The sequence below is a fragment of the Ambystoma mexicanum genome, chromosome 1q (genome assembly GCF_040938575.1).
Source record: "Ambystoma mexicanum isolate Mex_15411 chromosome 1q, UKY_AmexF1_1, whole genome shotgun sequence".
Taxonomy (NCBI): Eukaryota; Metazoa; Chordata; class Amphibia; order Caudata; family Ambystomatidae; genus Ambystoma; species Ambystoma mexicanum.
Genome location: NC_090922.1, coordinates 1,394,544,409 through 1,394,561,473, shown reverse-complemented (window position 1 = coordinate 1,394,561,473; position 17,065 = coordinate 1,394,544,409). Strand labels below are relative to the sequence as shown.

The window sequence follows — 17,065 nt, the reverse complement described above, 5'->3', positions numbered from 1 at the left end:
GAAGTAGATTTACACAAGTACCAAATAGTAATAAATAATGTGTGTCATTCTTCAGGTTAATAACAGTACAATTTAAAATAATTAGATTGTTTTACTTATAAAAACTTGTCTCTACAATAGTGTATGAATAATCATAATTATTATTGTTATATTTCTATGATGTGCCATAGGCCTCATGGCGCATAATCACTAAAAACACACACGTTGTGTAGGGCTCTTGTTTTTGAGTTCTAGTATTTTATTTATATCACAAGGAAGGGTTCCGGAGGCCGTGGTGGTAGGATGCGTTTTTCACTTTTTTTGCAAGTTTGGAGCAGACAAGAACCGAACAGGCCTGTGTGAGAGGACAGGCAAAGGACAGGAGGCTGAACGGTCAACTAGCTGTGGCAGATCCAAGATGGGGGAGGCAAAAGGAATTTCATGAAAGACTATTCTATGTGACCCAGCATTGGGAGATGAATAGGTTACATCATCCTGGAGACTGAAACATGGCTCACTAGAGTAGTTGTTCCCTCTTTTCATTTCCTCTATATCACTTGTTTTGTGGCAGAACCACCGGTATGTCAACCACCATCGACTGTCGTTATGAAGCCACTGCAGCACTGGCTGACGGAACAACATGCTATCCCTTTTAGTCTGAATCCATCCTTTGTCACGGTGTTCTTGCAGGATTAGTTCATTCCAATGCAGAAAAAAAACACAAGGAAGAAATATGACAAGGAGAGCTCCAAAAATCAAAAAGGAAAGAAGAATTGCACCTAAAAAAGAAAAAGAAAATTATGTAACCATATTTTCAAATTCTAATAAACAACTAACAATGACTGTTATAGAACCCACATTTTGATAACTGAAGTATTTAAATATGCAAACATGTGATCTACAAACTCTCCAAAGATTTGATATGCTTGACTACCAAATGTGATGACTCCAATTTATCAGACTATAAAAGGCCCAGCACTTTAGTACAGAAACTACAGTACATGACCCTAGGTAGAGAGGAGGGATCCTGTTAGGATTGGTGATTTAGACTTCACTGAAAACAGTAACATAAGCTACTTGGGGCATTTTATAGTGAATTTATTTGAGTGAGATTGAAATATTACTGAGAAGAGTGTAAGACAAATCTATAGAACTATTAGAGATCTCTCATTCAACAAATATGGTGATCCGGTATGATATTAGAATATTCACATTTGATCCACCGCATGCAGGGGGAATTTTTAAAGAGATCCTCAAGCCAGTATCATGAGTGTTGGTTGGTAAAAGGGTAACATAAGGTGTTTCCACTCTACTGTACACCCAACACTAAAACATTTATCAATATCTTCTTTTTCATTCACACACTTGCGCTCATGCTTCATCGGGATCCTTGGATCATAAACATTTTCACCATATTGCCATACAAATGATATACTGGTGTTAGCTTTCTTTACAATCAGTGCAAAATCCTCTTTTAAAATATTTCTTCTTGATAATTTGCAACAGCCTTGTTGCTATTCACACGCTAAGAAGTGCCTCTAGTATCATTCTGTGTAGTTATTAAGCATTGTGACTGTCATTAAACATTTGCGTAGAATAGGAAACTGAAAGTTATGCAGTGAGATGTGTCTCAATGATGTCCCATGCGTAAGGCTTGCCAGCAAAGAGTGAAAACTGCATTTGCAGCCGATTTTCTGTAAGGCTGCAGTGTGGGGCATTGAATATCAGTTTGTGAATGCTCATTGTTCAAAGGTCGTTTAGCACTGAGCTGGAAAATAACACGAGATGGGTGAACCTAGAAAGGGATAGAAGATTCTCAAAGGCTCTACCACTTGTTAAAGTTGGGAGTGACACAAGAAAGGGGTTGGAGTGAAGTAGGTGGGTAAAAATGCTCAGAATCTATATGTGAGATACTGTGTTGGGGTGGGTTCTGGAGAAAGGTTTATAATAGGCTGTGAGCTGGAAGGCCGGAATTCTTGCGGGGGCTTTTTGCATGGGTCTTTTGCTAGGGTTTTGCTACATTGCATGTGGCCTGCTGTGGTCCGTGACGGAGCACTCAGATTGGCTGGCTGACTCGCAGAGACTTTGAAATGGGGGCTAAGATTAAACAAGCTCTGATTTTGAGAAAGGCCTGGGCTGTTGGTGTCCGAGTTTGGAGAGAGATCTGGGGTTTACCAGAAAGCAAATGCAACTTTCTGTTTTCATTTAGTGAGGAATCTGGGCTATCATTTGGTAGCTATGCTGTTCTAGCATATGTCATCGAGCACAATCTCACTGATGCCTTGAACTATAGACTGTGAGCAAAGACGATATCTGGGAAGCTGGTAGTGTGACAGAGTTCCACTCAGCACAGTGTCCCAAAGGAGTCCTGAGCTGGACGTTGGGGTTAGCTGCTGAGTGGAGCCTCACTGCAGACATGCCAGAAGGGCTGAGGTCACAAGAGTCTCAACTGAAGTAAAGGTGAGTATCAATAGGGACCAATGTAATGTGAATCTCTTTCAGGGGTGATTTGGTCAGGTCAAACTGACCCAAATGCATAATTCCCTCTGTCTATAAGGTACCTAGGGATGAAGTTAGTTGCCTGAATCAACATTGGTTATGTGAATTTTTCTGCTATGCAGGAGAGTCCCTGCTCTCTAATCTCATACTAACCGGACCTTAGCTAAGGGGTAAATGAGAGTTGAGGCTGTATCTAAAATGCATTTGCTTTTATAAATAAAACAGCTGAAGTGTTTAAAAGGGAGTCTCCTTATTTCATCTCCAATCTATTAATAGTAAATGGCGGGAATCTCAGTTAATGTTTTTGCAGGACTCAAAGAAAACCTTTAGTGTGGAATTGTATGTTTTGTTTTCTTTCTCTCCAACACCATACACTGTCAAAATTAGGTTTAGCTTGTTCTTACACATCACCAATGTGATTCATTTTCTATTTTTGACACATATTGTTTTCTCACCTACAACCAATGCATATGGAAATATTTCCATTACTAGCAGATCTAAACATATTCATATAAAAGTAGGCAATAGTGACCCTGTATGGTGGTCTATTATTGTGTGGCCTGCTTAATGTATTGTATTACAGTGTTACAAAATCTGGTGTTTGCCTAGTGCAGTACTAACCCTATGGTGTCTAGCCTAGCCTGGGGAAAGAAAACAGAAAGTGGCAGGGAATATATCGTACAGCTTGGTGCAGTGGCCGTGAACTGCTTTGGCTAAGTACATTGGTTAGGCGAGGCACATTATTACTGCCATAGTGTGCTGTGCTAGTGTTAGGGAGATTTATCATTGTTATGCTTCATCTCCTCCTCTAGTCAGACGGAGCACTTTTTGCTGCTGGACGTCTTGAGATTTTTCTGTAATCTTGAAAGAGTGGAGCATTTTTCCACTGATTCATTCCTCTGGGTTCTGTCTTTTGGAACTCTATTCTCTGCATTTTACCTGTGCTATGGTGTCTGTTTCCCCCCATACCCTTTAAAGGCATCTGTATTTTACTATTGCAGCACACAGCTCCTTATGGGCATTGTTGCTGGGGACCCTTAGGGCCCTTCTTTGAGATTATTTTCTTTGTCCTAGAGTAACTACAGTTCTTAAGGATAGAGAGATAGTTAGTGAGATTGGCACACAACACCTTAAGTGGAGTGCTGAAGGGATACCTCCTATCCCCCTTTTCTCTATTCCTGTGACTTTTTAGTCACATAGACAATTTTCTAGTTATGGCTGGTGGCAGTGGACGTGTTCTACCAACTATTGTGTCATTTCTGCACATAGGCTGTGTCCACAATACCTATGTCGCCTCGGTAGTGCACAATAGGGGCACCCAAATACCATCTTGGCTCCAGAGTGTGTGGGCAGGCAGGAAGTGGGGGAGTAGTGCCTGAATAGAACCAGCTCCCACTGGGGGTCTGGCTGCCCTGAATGGACAGCTGAACACCCCTTTCTATAAATTGCTTAGAGAGATTGCAGAGGAGTGTGTGCTGGAACTGTATAGAAGGTGAGGCTCCTGAGGCTCCTGGAGTGAAAAGCAAGTCGACTACTGGAAGCTGAAGTATCCAAAGAAGAAGATGACCGAGATTCCTGCAGACCCTTTGCAACACTGTGAAGCGACCACTGCTGTCCTGACCCTGTTTTCTGTGCAACAGGAGCTCTGAAGAGGACGACTCTTTCCCTTTGGCTCGTGGGAACAACCAGTCCCAAGATTAACTTTGATTTTAGCCATCGCCTGAGGTCCTGTGAATTTCCAGAGCTGCAGAACCCCAATACTAGGAGACCTGCAGCCCATTTTGAGTGCATCATTGTGGAAAGGCCGAATCAGTCCAAATCTTTGCTGAGCCCTCAAGGACACTCAGGATATCTGACCCTACTCGGCCAGACCCCCTCATCAGAGTACGGGACTGTAGGAAGCAAATAAGATTGACCGGCCGAATCGCGCCCTTTGTTGGTGCTGCAGAAAAGGCGCCAAAGAAAGCCACGGAGTGACCAGAGAAGTTGCTGAAAGTCATGCCAGAGATCCTCCCTCAAGACTGCTGCTGAGAGATCCCGTCCATTGTCCTGCCTTCAGTCATCAGATCAAGGAATCCGAAGGTCTGGTCCAGAGCTGCAACATCGCGGAGCAATCACCACAAACATTTTCTTCTAACCTAAAGTACTTTGGGGGGGGGGAATGGTATTGCTTACATGATTCCAGAAAGTTGCTCCAGAGCAGCTTGAGGTGCCCAGGGCAACCCCCTCTTACCTCCGACTCAAGCTGCTGCTTGTGTCCCTTTAGAGTCCTTTAACAGGGTCCACAGGGTCCCACTCTTGGTTAAACCTTCTTGTATATTCCTTGCTAGAGACTAGAAAGTTTCCACAGGAACATTTGATTTCTATTGCTTTGCAAGACTTTGAGCCGCTACGAACTGCCTTTTACCTAGGGTTGCATTTTTGACGTTGAAAGACTTGCTATGCCGCAAAACTACCTCTAGAACCTGAAGCTCTGCTAGCATTACACTAACCAATTGTTTTCCTTTCCAAAAATCACTATCTTGTATCTGTATGCAGACTAAATACATTTACTGTATTACTTTGTGGGTGCGCGGTATTACAGATAGAACTGTCAAACTCCGGTAACAATTGTATACATTCAGCAACTACTGATTAACAAGTGACCCTTTGAAAGTGTTGAAAAGTATACCTATTTTGTGTGTTGGTTAATTGTGCTAAGTATTTCACAGTGTGTATATATAATAAATCTATATTTTAATATACATTTATGTGCAAGTGTTTCTTTGATGTGCATTACCGACTGGGTTCAGTGTACTTACCTACAGCTTACATCTTCCTCTTGAGATAAGCCTGACTGCTCTGCCACCCTACCAAGGTCCTTGAGTAGTACAGTCTGATACTAAGATACTAAGAGTTAGGGATTTACAAACCAATAGGATAGCTTACGAACGTCTTACCTCCAAGTGGGACTTTAGGAAAACTCCCCTAACAGATGGGCACAATGTTTGTTTGCTGAATAGTGCTGTGCATTAAATAATTTGAGCATGTATAGAAGGCCAGCCTATATTGTGACGGGAACAACTCTGGGAAGCTGTAGCCAAACCAGTTTTGGTAGCAGTGACAGGCCGTCTAGGCCAACTTCTTCAGAGGAGGGTGAGCTTGTAAAGGGTCCACAATGAGGTCACACAATGGGAGTCACAGATTACACTAAGACAAGATGTATAAAAATACAGTTATTTAATTATGGGCAAAACACACTATACAAGCAGGTAAATGTATCCCACAACACTATCAAACTAAATACATATATACATTCACTTGGTAATACAAATCGGATACTCCTGCAAAGGAAAGGTTAGACAGGTATTATGCATAAAAAGGTCCACACAGATGATCCCTATCTAAAATTGTCCAGCTGTAAGTTGCCTGGGGCCTCGTGCCCAACAGTTCAGGATACAGTTCCACCAAACTTAGGATGCAGGAAGAAATGCAGGTAGGGTCTGTATGGTCTAGTGAAGGGTTGTTAGTGTTAGGGTTCAAGTTAGACTAGTGCCCAAAATTAGCCCCAGCAGTCAGTACGTAGGCAAGTTATGTCAAAACCAAAAGTGTTAGAATTAAGCCCACTGACTTAAAATGGGAAGATAGGGGTAGGTTAGAAGCTCTGTAACTTACCCCCCTTACTCCAAATCTTCCCCAGACTTAGCAGAACAAAGGAAGGATATCAGATGTTGCTTTTTCCATCGAAATCCGCGGTCTTCGATTCCTAGGGGTTGCAGGTTTGAGCTGAACTCCGGTTGGTTTCTTTTACTGGCGCAAGGACTCTCGGTCAAAGAATGCAGAAAAACTTGATGCAGCACCCGTCTCAGGACTGGACACGGGTCAGCTAAGCAGTTTTCGGATGGTGCACACTGTGCACTGAGTTGCAAACAGATTCAGTAGCCGCAGTCAGACTTTCCCTTCTATCTCGGGTGCCCTTGATGCTAGGATGCTGATTTCTTACAGGAGGTAGTCTTGCAGGGCCAGCTGAGGAGCCACCAAGTTTCAGGCCGAAACTCGGTACGGTGATGCCGGCAGCATGGTAGCCCAAAAATTAAGCTTGTCAGCCACAGGACAGTTCCAGGGCAGGTCCGAAGGCTTCCTTTGGCAAGGCACTGAGCAGACGTCAGGAATGGATGGTCCTTCCACTCCAAGGGTCGTAGCTTCTTCGCAGGACTACTAAAGTTCAAGAGCAAGACAAGGCTCCTCCAGGACAGCATCAGACGTTAGTTGCCAGGCTTCCTTCAGTCGGGTGTCGGGTCTCTTCGCGGGTCTCACAGCTGGATAGGATACTTGGCTCCTTCTGATTTCTACAGGATCTCTGAAGAATGGGTGCAGGGGTCCACTTCTTATCCTAAAAACCAGGTAAGAGCTGAAACTCCCACTAGCCAATAGAAGGACCAGCCCCCACACACACCCCAGCAGTAGTCCAATCAGGACCACTTGAGGGAACATTCATGCATACTACTCAAACACACTGAAACCAGTATGTGGATTGGAGTCAGACTGCCCAGCCCACATCCTGCCAGCAAACACACACAGCCCTCCAGTAGCCCGCCAAAAGCTCCTGCTTTCCTGGGCACTGGAAGTCCTCATAAGGATTTTCCTGGCCTCCGAGGCCAGGAAGAAGGCTAAAGAACAAGCGGGCAAAAACACAGGTGAAAAACCTCGTGGTACTGCCTTGTTTGAGCAGTAACCACTGTTAGTAGCCAAACACGGTAAATGTAGTAAAGCTAAAATGAACTTCCCCAAAAAGTGGGGAAAAGTCACTGATGCCACCAGCCCATCTCTTTAGCACACCTAGAGTAAACAAAAATCCTCTTGAGTGTTAGTCTAGGGCAAAACAAAAATGCACCCCATTGTACTGCAGTGTAAGCTGCTTTGCACAATGATAAAAAGTTACCACAAGTGATACAAAAGTAATCAGTAGTAACATAGTAACTTGACTAAGGGAAACACGTTTTCCCAGTACTGACAGCCTGAAGGAAATGCCAGTTTCCCCATAACAGATGAGCAAAGGACAGTGCAGCTTAAAGAATAAAAGCAAAAGGTTTACGGGTTCCATAAAGATGGAAGGGCAGGTGCAGTAAAGAGAATCTTTCCTAACACGTGCGTTGTGCAAGAAGACTTGGCAGACGTTAAAGTGACAGATCTATGCGACTACGCTGAACCTAAATTCTTCACTCTGCCTACTTGGAAGCCAGAGTCTTTTACTGTCTTGCGAGAACGGTTGTTTTCAGAAATTGCTAAGAAGTCGCCTGACAGCTGTTTGAAGAAGGAACAGTGTTACATTCTTGTTTACTTAGGCTTTTTAACTCTGATGACAGAAAGAGCCAGCAGGATTGCATAATATGTTTGGGAGCAAATACATGGTTCATTCTCCTCAGGTTGAATAATATGAAAAAGAAAGATGATGAGGTCATTGCAGAGTTACAAAGTGAACTGGCAGGGATGCGTGAACAGGTGTTTCAGTTAGAAGAGGCCTCAGAGGAGGGACAGTCCAGTGCACAATTGAAAGCCAGATGTGAAGCTTTGGATGTTACGATAGAACAGAAAGGGAAGCAGGTGGAAGAAAACTCAGAGGAAACTAACCACTTAAAATACGGTTTTAGAAGGCATATGGGCAGTGAGAGTCCTCGCTATGTCAGAATTGCTGTCACTGCGTAGACATAATAATCAATCTGCTGGCGATATACAGTCATTATAAAGTGAAGTGATTAGGTTGATGTCAAGATGATAAACAAATGAAAGCAATTGCTGATTATAAAGTGCAGTTCCCAGAAATTGATAATTTAATAATCAAACTGATAAACGAGGGCTCATCATGTTATAAAGAGATAGAAGATTTACATGCCCAGCTTAGGGAAATAAAATGGCAGAATTCGGATTTCAAAAATTAAGGGCTGTGCTGGATGCACAATGAGCTGCAGGGCATGACTCTCAATGAGGCTATGCCAAGTCACAGACTGGGAACTCGGACAGATTACCAGGGGCTGTCCAGGCTCCAATGTTTTTAGTGAAAGAATCGGGCTGTGACTTTTCTTGTTGAACAGGGACAAATTAGTGAGACAAAGCCCATTTGAATCCACTTAAAATCATGAAATCTTTCAGAGTGTAGTTACGCCTTTTAGAAAAGATTCAGGTGTGACCATTGCAGAATATTTTGAGGGTGTTTTGGAATTGTATCGCACTTTAAACATTCTAAAGCAACAATATGTTTGATTGTTCCATCTAACAATGGAACTGATACATGCCAGCTTTATAATTGGCCTTAATGAACAGGATAATCTACTGTGGGAAGACTAGCAGCGAGTGATAAGAAGTGTTTCTCTCCATACAAGTCTATTCAAGATGCAAAACGTGCAGCATATAGTTATCGGCAGGGCTGGATTAGTCCCCAAGACAGTTCTTAGAAACTTTGAAACAAGCATTTTTTAGGTTTGCTATGAATTATGATGTGCACTCAGTAGAGTTCATGAGCACATTCTTTCATGGCTTACATAAATAAATCGTGGCTCAGCTGGCCCGTGAATTTACTAGGAACAATGATTTGCAGTGGACGTTCATTTGATCAATCTACCAAGATATGGAGGTAATGTCACACAGTGAGAGTAAAAGCAAAGAATCGAAGCAGAAGGCAAAAGAGACTGTCCCTGCAGTTTTAGAAATCAGATCAGGAAAAACCATGGGGTTAGAAACAGCTCAGACAAACAATTACACATTCTGAATCAGAAAGGTGTGGTCATGCAGGGCACAGCAGACAACGGTATTCCAATCCACAGATCAGAGTCGGGTATACGTACATTAGTCCCCGGTATCTTGGCAACTCGCCACAAGTGGGGTTTCGGTATGACATGGCACGGTCTAATAACACCCAAAGTCAACTACATAACAGGCTTTACCAGGTGTTGGTAGCACAGCGTAGATGTAACCCTGCTACAATTATATATGGCAATCAAAAAGGGCAATGATATGTAGATCGATTCATTGAAAATTGAAATCAACAAAGGGAGCAACATCAATCAAATGAGAGACATAATGTGACCTACTGCCCTCACTCCTATGTTCAGGCCTCCTCCCAAGGAGATTATGGACAGAGGACAGCAATCACTCCCAGCCTTCTCTGTCCTAGGAGTTCAGGGAAACCACTAATAGGAGCCAATCTCTTGAAAGAAATCAAAATAGGACAGACCAATATGAATCTAACAGTACTGGCCTAGAACACAGAGAGATAATGTTAGGGATCAGGAAAGATTCCAGTGCTTAGAGACACAAGTGAAGGTGTTAGCTGAGCAGATAGGAAGGCAGTGTATGGGGCAAAAGCAACAGCTGAGTGAGAATGCTGAACATGAGAGTGCCGTTGCACAAGGCCTTAACAAATGACTACCAGACTTCCCACACCGTAGGCACGAGTGATCCACCATTGGCCAAACAAATTGAGCTGAATAGTGTTTTAAAATTAAAGAAACAACCAGATGATCGTAGCATAGGAATGAAAAACACAAACAAGAAAGGACTGTGGTGTTATCTAAAATTAAACCAAACTATTGGCTCCATTCAGATGTGTGAATAAAAGGAAAAATAAAGGAGAAATGCCCAGGAGGAACCCAAACAGCAACGGGTTAAAAGACAATTAAAAAAGAACATAACACATGAAATGAATGAGGAACATATATTTGAACAATTGATAGCCAGTGAGCAAGTGTGACATTGCATGGTTAATGGTACACTAAATGCATCAGAAATAAATAAAACAAAACAGAGTGAAAAGATAGGTGGAAACAGAAAAAGTACAAAGACAGGTGACATGCTTTTATTACCTGATAATTTTAATCATGCTCATATTCCCACAGAGGTGAAAACTTACCAAAGGACACTTGCAGGTGAGTTCCCAGAGGAATATTTCAAGCAGTAGATGTTCCAAGAGGCAAAATTGACAGGTATGGCACAAGAGCCAGGTGAGTACCAAACACAAAATGTTTACATGATGCTAATGAAAAAACAAAGCAGTCATGCACAAGAGAGGAGGTAAGTGAAGGAAATCAAAATGAAGTGGAGAAATCAGAAAAGGAATGGGGTGAGAACTCAGGAAGCCCGCTGTACAAGGGGGCCAATTTGTAGCAAAACCTCAAATGGGTTCTCAAGAGTGAAAAATAGAGAGATTGACAAAGATATAGGTAAAAATTGAGGTAAAATGTAATTTCACATGCACCATTGTTTAGCAAGAAGCCAGGCAGGCCTAAATAAAAACAGCCCTGAGATTAGTAATAGTTGACATTGTTTATGTGTACTTGAAGAATGTGAGAACAGATATTATGCCCCTACTACAATAGAAGAGCAATATAATATATTTGCAATGGTGGATCATTGCGCACAGGTGGCTGTAATGTCAAAGAAAATCCTGGATAGCATAAATGCACGGAGACCCCCACAAGACATGTTGAAGTTGAGACAGATTGAGGGCCATGTGCATAATTTCAATGGGGAAGAAATACTGGTAGATGGTGCCACTGAAGTGAAAATCAAGGTAGGGAAACAAACTGAGGCAAGAAGTGGTGGTCATGCCCATTGCAGACACTCCATTCCTATAAGTAACAAATTGTCAGAAGAGACCGTAACCTCTGATTGATGGGGTAATTGGGATGCTGAGGACTATGGCTAAAAAGCCCCTGAAGCCTCATAGCGGGGCACCAGGTTAGCAATGCAGAAGAATGCCACACTATTGCTATGTTAGAGAGAGCCGTGGAGGTGTATCTTCAAAATTGCTGTGTACCTAGTCTTACTGTCATTCTTGTGTGCCAGGGTGAAATGCAAGGAGAAAAGGAAAAGCAGTCATTAGAGATCCACTTGGATCACAAGAAGAACTGGCAAACACAGATAGATGAAAACACATTGCGGTTCAATCAAAGTGATGAAGATTGTGAACAAAGTGATGTTTCAGAGTCAGATCATGAGAAGTATATTTCAACCATTGCAGGAATACACATGAAGGAAGGTCAGACTTGGAAACCTATGCACATGGATGGACATCCGGAAATGATTGAGGCAGTGTTGGCCTTGGAACAGGAGAGGAGTTACATTAATGAGAACGTGTTCATACAAATACTTGACAAGGAAGAAATACCAAGTTTTTAAAATAAAGAAATCAACAAATGTTTGGATTATATGGCCCTGATTTGGGACAAAGAATTGTGTGGAGGTGCATGTTGAAAATCACAATAGGGTCCAAAAGCATTCATCACAACACATGGACTGTAAATGGAACCAAAGCCAAATTCTGTCTGGCAAATTACATCATGCACAGAATGAGTAAATTGTAGATTTCTTGAATCAAAATGTTTGATACAGACTGGGTGAGGCAGCACCTGAATTTGAAGATAGAAGGCAAGCATACCAATGTGCGCAAATAACGCCATATGCAGCTGAGCTGCAAGTAAAGAAGTATATTACCATTCCTGCGTACACAGGGAAATTTACAATGGCATTGAAGTACAGGAAGGGACAGAAAATGAAGGATTCTGATGCATTAGTGTGTCTCAATGAATCTATGAGAAAGCAGGGGCTAGAATGTGACTACACACCTGTGGAAGTTGGGGATGGTTCCATACGAATACTCATGAATAACAAAAGATGTCAAGATATTTACTTGAAAGAAGATACACCATTAGGGATGGTGATGCAGGAATCATACTATATACTGCAGATTTAAACAACCCGGTCATTGGGAATATTCCTGAAAGCTGTGTCACCTCACAGGGTGAATTGCCTGAGTCTTTGGATTCTAAACCAAAGTGGATTTTCAGAATTCAGTCAGTGCACACATGTGAACCAAAATATGTGATTTGTCATCATCAGGATGGTTACAGCCTCTTTCAACTGGAAGAAAACGAACATAGGAAAAACAGCAAATTGAGGAGGAGGCTGAAGTTCCAAGGTACTGGAGATTGGCTTCCCTCCAAAGAGATACTGCCACGCAGTTAGACGAAAGCACATAGATTTCTCCGTTAGAGGATTTTCCAGAATGTTCTAGAATGGTATAAGAACAAATCCAGGCTGCAGATGCATGCACAAATGAAGAGCAGAAAGTCCAATTAAGAAAACAATTCATAGAATTCAATGAGGTATTTGCTAAGGATGCCTACGATTGTGGGTGTACTATCTGCATGTTTCTACACTGCCAGAAGGCTATGGTAGGGAACCTGTATATGTGTGACAATATAGGCTACCCTTGGCCTGTTTAGAATCTTTGGCAGAAATAACTAAGAACTTGGGAGTCCAGAGGAGTCATTAGACCCATTCACAGTACCTCAAACCCACCTATATTAGGCGTGTTGAAGCCCAGAGGTCAATGGTGGTTGTGTGCAGACTTAAGAGAACTGAATAAGAGGGTACCTGTGTCAAGGTGGCCTCTCCCATCCATTAACCAAAGCCTTGCACAAATCCAAGGGTCAAAGGTTGTTACTACTTTAGATCTAACAGCAGGGTATTGGTGTGTGCCTCATGCAAAGGATATACAAAATCTATATGCCTTTACGTTCCAATGGACCCAGTATGCGTGGAAACATACTCTCTTTGGGTTTATCAATAGTGCAAGTGAGTTTGGGATCTTTCTGAACAAAGCACTCATGGATGCAGCCAAGAGGGGAACTGTGGATATTATGTGGATGGTGTCCTAATTAAAAAGTAGGATATAAAAAGCCATTTCAGTGAAATTAGACATGCACTCAGCCAGTTGCAAAAGACTGGAGCAAATGTATCCTTGCAGAAGGTGCAGTGGTCTAGAAAAAGGGGGAACCTCTTGGGACATGAAGATACAGAACAGGGATTAATCCCAAGAAATAAAAAGGTAGAAGCCATCCAAATGTTAAGATACCACGAATTTGAAGGGCTTAAAGAGCTTATTAGGGATGACAAGTTACAATAGGAAACTCAATGAAGAATACACAGAAATTACACAACCATTCACTAAAGTACTGAAACAGGGAGTGCCCTGGAAATGAGGGCAGGAACAACATGAGGTGGTAGCCAAACTGAAAGATTGTCTAATAAATGCCCCATTTTTGGCTTATCCAAAGAAGAATCAAGATTTCTTTCTGGAGATAGGGTTCACAGACCTGTGCACATCAGCAGCCTTGTATCAAAAGCATGATTCAAATCACAAAACCATTGTATATGCTAGCAAAGCATTGTCACAGGTGGAGAAAAATAATTATGAATGGGAAAAAGCTCTTTTGACGACTGTGTGGGCATTACAACAATTCTTCCCCATTATTCAAGGAGAACTGGTTATCGTTGAAACTAATCATCAACCCCTGCAGTTTTTGCAGAGTAAGAGAATCCGATCAGGAAACATAGCCCAGTCAAGAATTACAACATGGATATTGCCATTGCATGGATTTACTGTGGAAGAGAGGTATGGGCAGAGTATTAGTAAGGGGAGTGGGAGACTAGTTGAAGGAGGGCCTGCCCCAATAAGGGTCATGAGGGGTTCAGGCCACCAGACATGAGGCAGATGGAGCTAACAGGGAAGCGGCAGGGGGAAGGAGGAGGAGAAAAGAAGGTCTTGAGAAGATTCCAGAACTTTGGGAGCTCTTGCTCAAGATGAAGAGGGGCAGGAAGGCAGTTCCAGAGGGAGGCTCCTGCTGAGGAAGGAGATCTACCCCTCCTCCCCTCTGCTTAAAGAAGCGTCTTACTTGCAGAGAATTAGAGCTAGAAGATCAAAGAATTCTAGCAGGGAACTATTTAAGGAGAGAGAGTTGGATGTAGTGTGGCCGTGGGCACCAGAAAGCTTTGTGGATAATGCAGAGGGTCTTGAATCTGAACCTTGCAGTCACAGGGAGCCAGTTGAACCATTTTAGGGCTGGAGAGATGCGGTCCCTGGGCTAGACGCCAAGGATAAGTCTTGCAGTCCTATTCTGGATTAGTTTAAGAGGGCAGAGGGAGGAAAGAGGCAGATTAAGGAAGAGGCTGTTCTAGTCAAGCATAGAGAGAACCAGAGCCCTGGAGACATGGGTTTCTGATGGAAAGTGAGGAAATTAAGTTGATTTATATCGACCCACTTCCCCTTCCGTCAAACTACCCTTGGGTATACGGATCTTGTAGGCGACTGGGGAGATCTTGTCTACAATTTCAAAAGGTCCCTTCCATGTAGGCAGAAATTTCCGCTGTTTGGCCTGGTTCCTTTGGAAATTGTATAGATAAACCCGGTCCCCTACATTGTATTCTTTCCTAGTAGTCTTCAAATCATAGTGAGCCTTCATGCTATCGGCTGATCTTTCTAGGTTTCGCTGAGCATAGGCAAAAGCATGTTGGAGGTGTTTCCTTAAATTTTCAACATACTCATGCGTTGTGGAGGCATTGATCAGGGTTTGCTCTTGGCTCCTGTAGAGCAAAAGCTGGCGAAGCACCATCCTGCGTCGTCATCAGCTCAAACGGTGACATTTTAGTTGCAGATGAAGGGGTAGATCTGATGGCCATTAGGACCAGAGGTAATCGGATATCCCAACTTGGCCCAGAATCTGCCACAAACTTTTTTAATATGCTCACAATGGTTCGGTTGTAACGTTCTACTGCACCAGAAGAGGCTAGCCAGTAAGCAATGTGTAGCTTCCTTTTAACCCCCAGTATCTCCCACATCTTAGTCATTACTTCGCTGGTAAAATGGCTTCCTCTGTCTGACTCAATCCTTTGGGGTAGACCAAAACGCGAAAAGATGTGGTTGATCATCAGGGCAGCTGCTGTTTCTGCCTTGCAGTTTGGGGCCGGGAGACATTCCACCCATTTAGTAAATAAGCATGTCACCGTCAACATGCACTTATTTCCCCTAGATGAGCGGATCACGGGCCCTATGTAGTCGACTTGCAAATCTGACCATGGCAGTGTCATCCCCCTCTTTTGGAGAGGCGCACGGTGTGTGAGGGATGTTGGCTGAAATTGTGCACACACAAGACGCCCCTTCAAGTATTGGTCGAGGTCCTGCCCCATGTGTGGCCAGTATGCAACCTCTCTTAAGATCTCAGGTGTGGTATGAAACCCCCTATGATTGGCGGTGGCCGCATCATGGGCGTGACTTAACATCAGGCTTCGGAATGAGGTAGGGACCACCCACTGATCATGGCCAGCTTGGGATTTCCTTACCAACAAACCGTCCTGGATTCGGAACATTTTTGGACATTTCATCAACACTCTAAGGTCCTCTTTCTCAATGTAATCGGTATCCATCAGGGGAAAGTTCTCAGGGTCCTCAATGTGTTGGTAGAACTTACCAATTATTGGATCCCCCTTCTGAGCCGTTACCAAATCAGCATCTGGGGTCTCCTTACTCCATTGTGCAGTTGAAAGATCATTGTGAGCATTTGTCTGGGACCTAGTGATAGCCGTGACCTGGATTTCCCCCAACAGGGACTCGATCTCTACTAGATCCCCTTGGATGGCCCCGGTTTTGGCCAGCTGATCAGCTAAGTCATTTCCAGTTTTGTCTGGTCCCTCTACTTTGGAGTGACCCTTGATCTTCTTCCAGTAGATGGTCATCCCATTCATGGTGACCAGATCATCAATGTTTTGAATTAACTTCCCATGTTTCAAGGGTTTGTTATTAGCACATAACATGCCTCTGGTTTTCCAATTGACCAGGTGCTCCACGAACCCGTTCCGTACATAATCTGAATCTGTGATTATGACCAGTTCGTGGAGTTGATGTTGGACAGCAGTGAGGATGGCTTGATGCACAGCCATCAACTCTGCCACCTGACTACTTCGGGGACCAATATTGTACCCAGCGGAGGGTTCTGGGGACTCCTTCACCCATGCATTTCCTACGCCGGCCACAAGTTCTTTTTCCCCGTTGTTGTCAACATGGTAAGAGCATCCATCCACATAGACAGTGGACATTCCCTCACACTTGTCTTCTTCAAAGACTTTGTGTGGGGAATTAAGGTATGCCGCCATGTTGTCCTTGATCTTTAGACTTTCGTCCTCGAGACAGTTTTCTCTGGCACAATCATGCAAGTCAGCCAGACCTTGCGCGAGGGGACTCTTCTTGTTTTGGCCATATATGACCTCCACAGGAAAGCCTTGCATTGACAGAATCCAGGAAGTAATTTGGGAATTACTCACATTTCCGGCCCGGATTCTGTCACTTTGGAGATATTGCAGAGGCTGGTGTGGAGTCTCCACTATGATGTGTTCCACCTGGATAAACGGGCGGTAATTCTTCAATGCCCACACCGTTGCCAGGAGTGCCTTCTCACAATCGTTGAATTTTTCCTCCACAGACGATAAACCTTTGCTCGCATTGAAGATTACTTTATTGCTCTTGTCATGCTTTTGATATAATACTGCAGTCAAGCATGTATTAGAGAACCCTGTCTCCAAGAAAAACTCCTTGTTTCTGACAGGGTAAGCTAGGCAAGGCGCTTGTGAGAGGCTTCTTTTGAGCTGTCTTACTGCCTCAGATTGTTCTGGACCCCATTCCCACTTGACCCCCCCTCATCAAGAGATGAATCAGGGGTCTGGTGATCTCTGCGTAGCCCTCAATGAACTTTCTGCTGTAATTAGTCAGTCCAAGGAG

General features: G+C 43.3%; 1 long non-coding RNA gene across 2 annotated transcripts in view; it reads right to left on the bottom strand.

The window, feature by feature from the left end:
- Positions 1–217: 217 nt before the first annotated feature.
- The window catches only part of LOC138522382 (uncharacterized), a 37,363-nt gene continuing 20,515 nt past the window's right edge, over positions 218–17,065 (bottom strand). For both annotated transcript variants that reach the window (XR_011283312.1, XR_011283311.1), the window contains exon 2: positions 218–758. This is a non-coding gene — a long non-coding RNA (uncharacterized lncRNA). The remainder of the gene's footprint in view (positions 759–17,065) is intronic.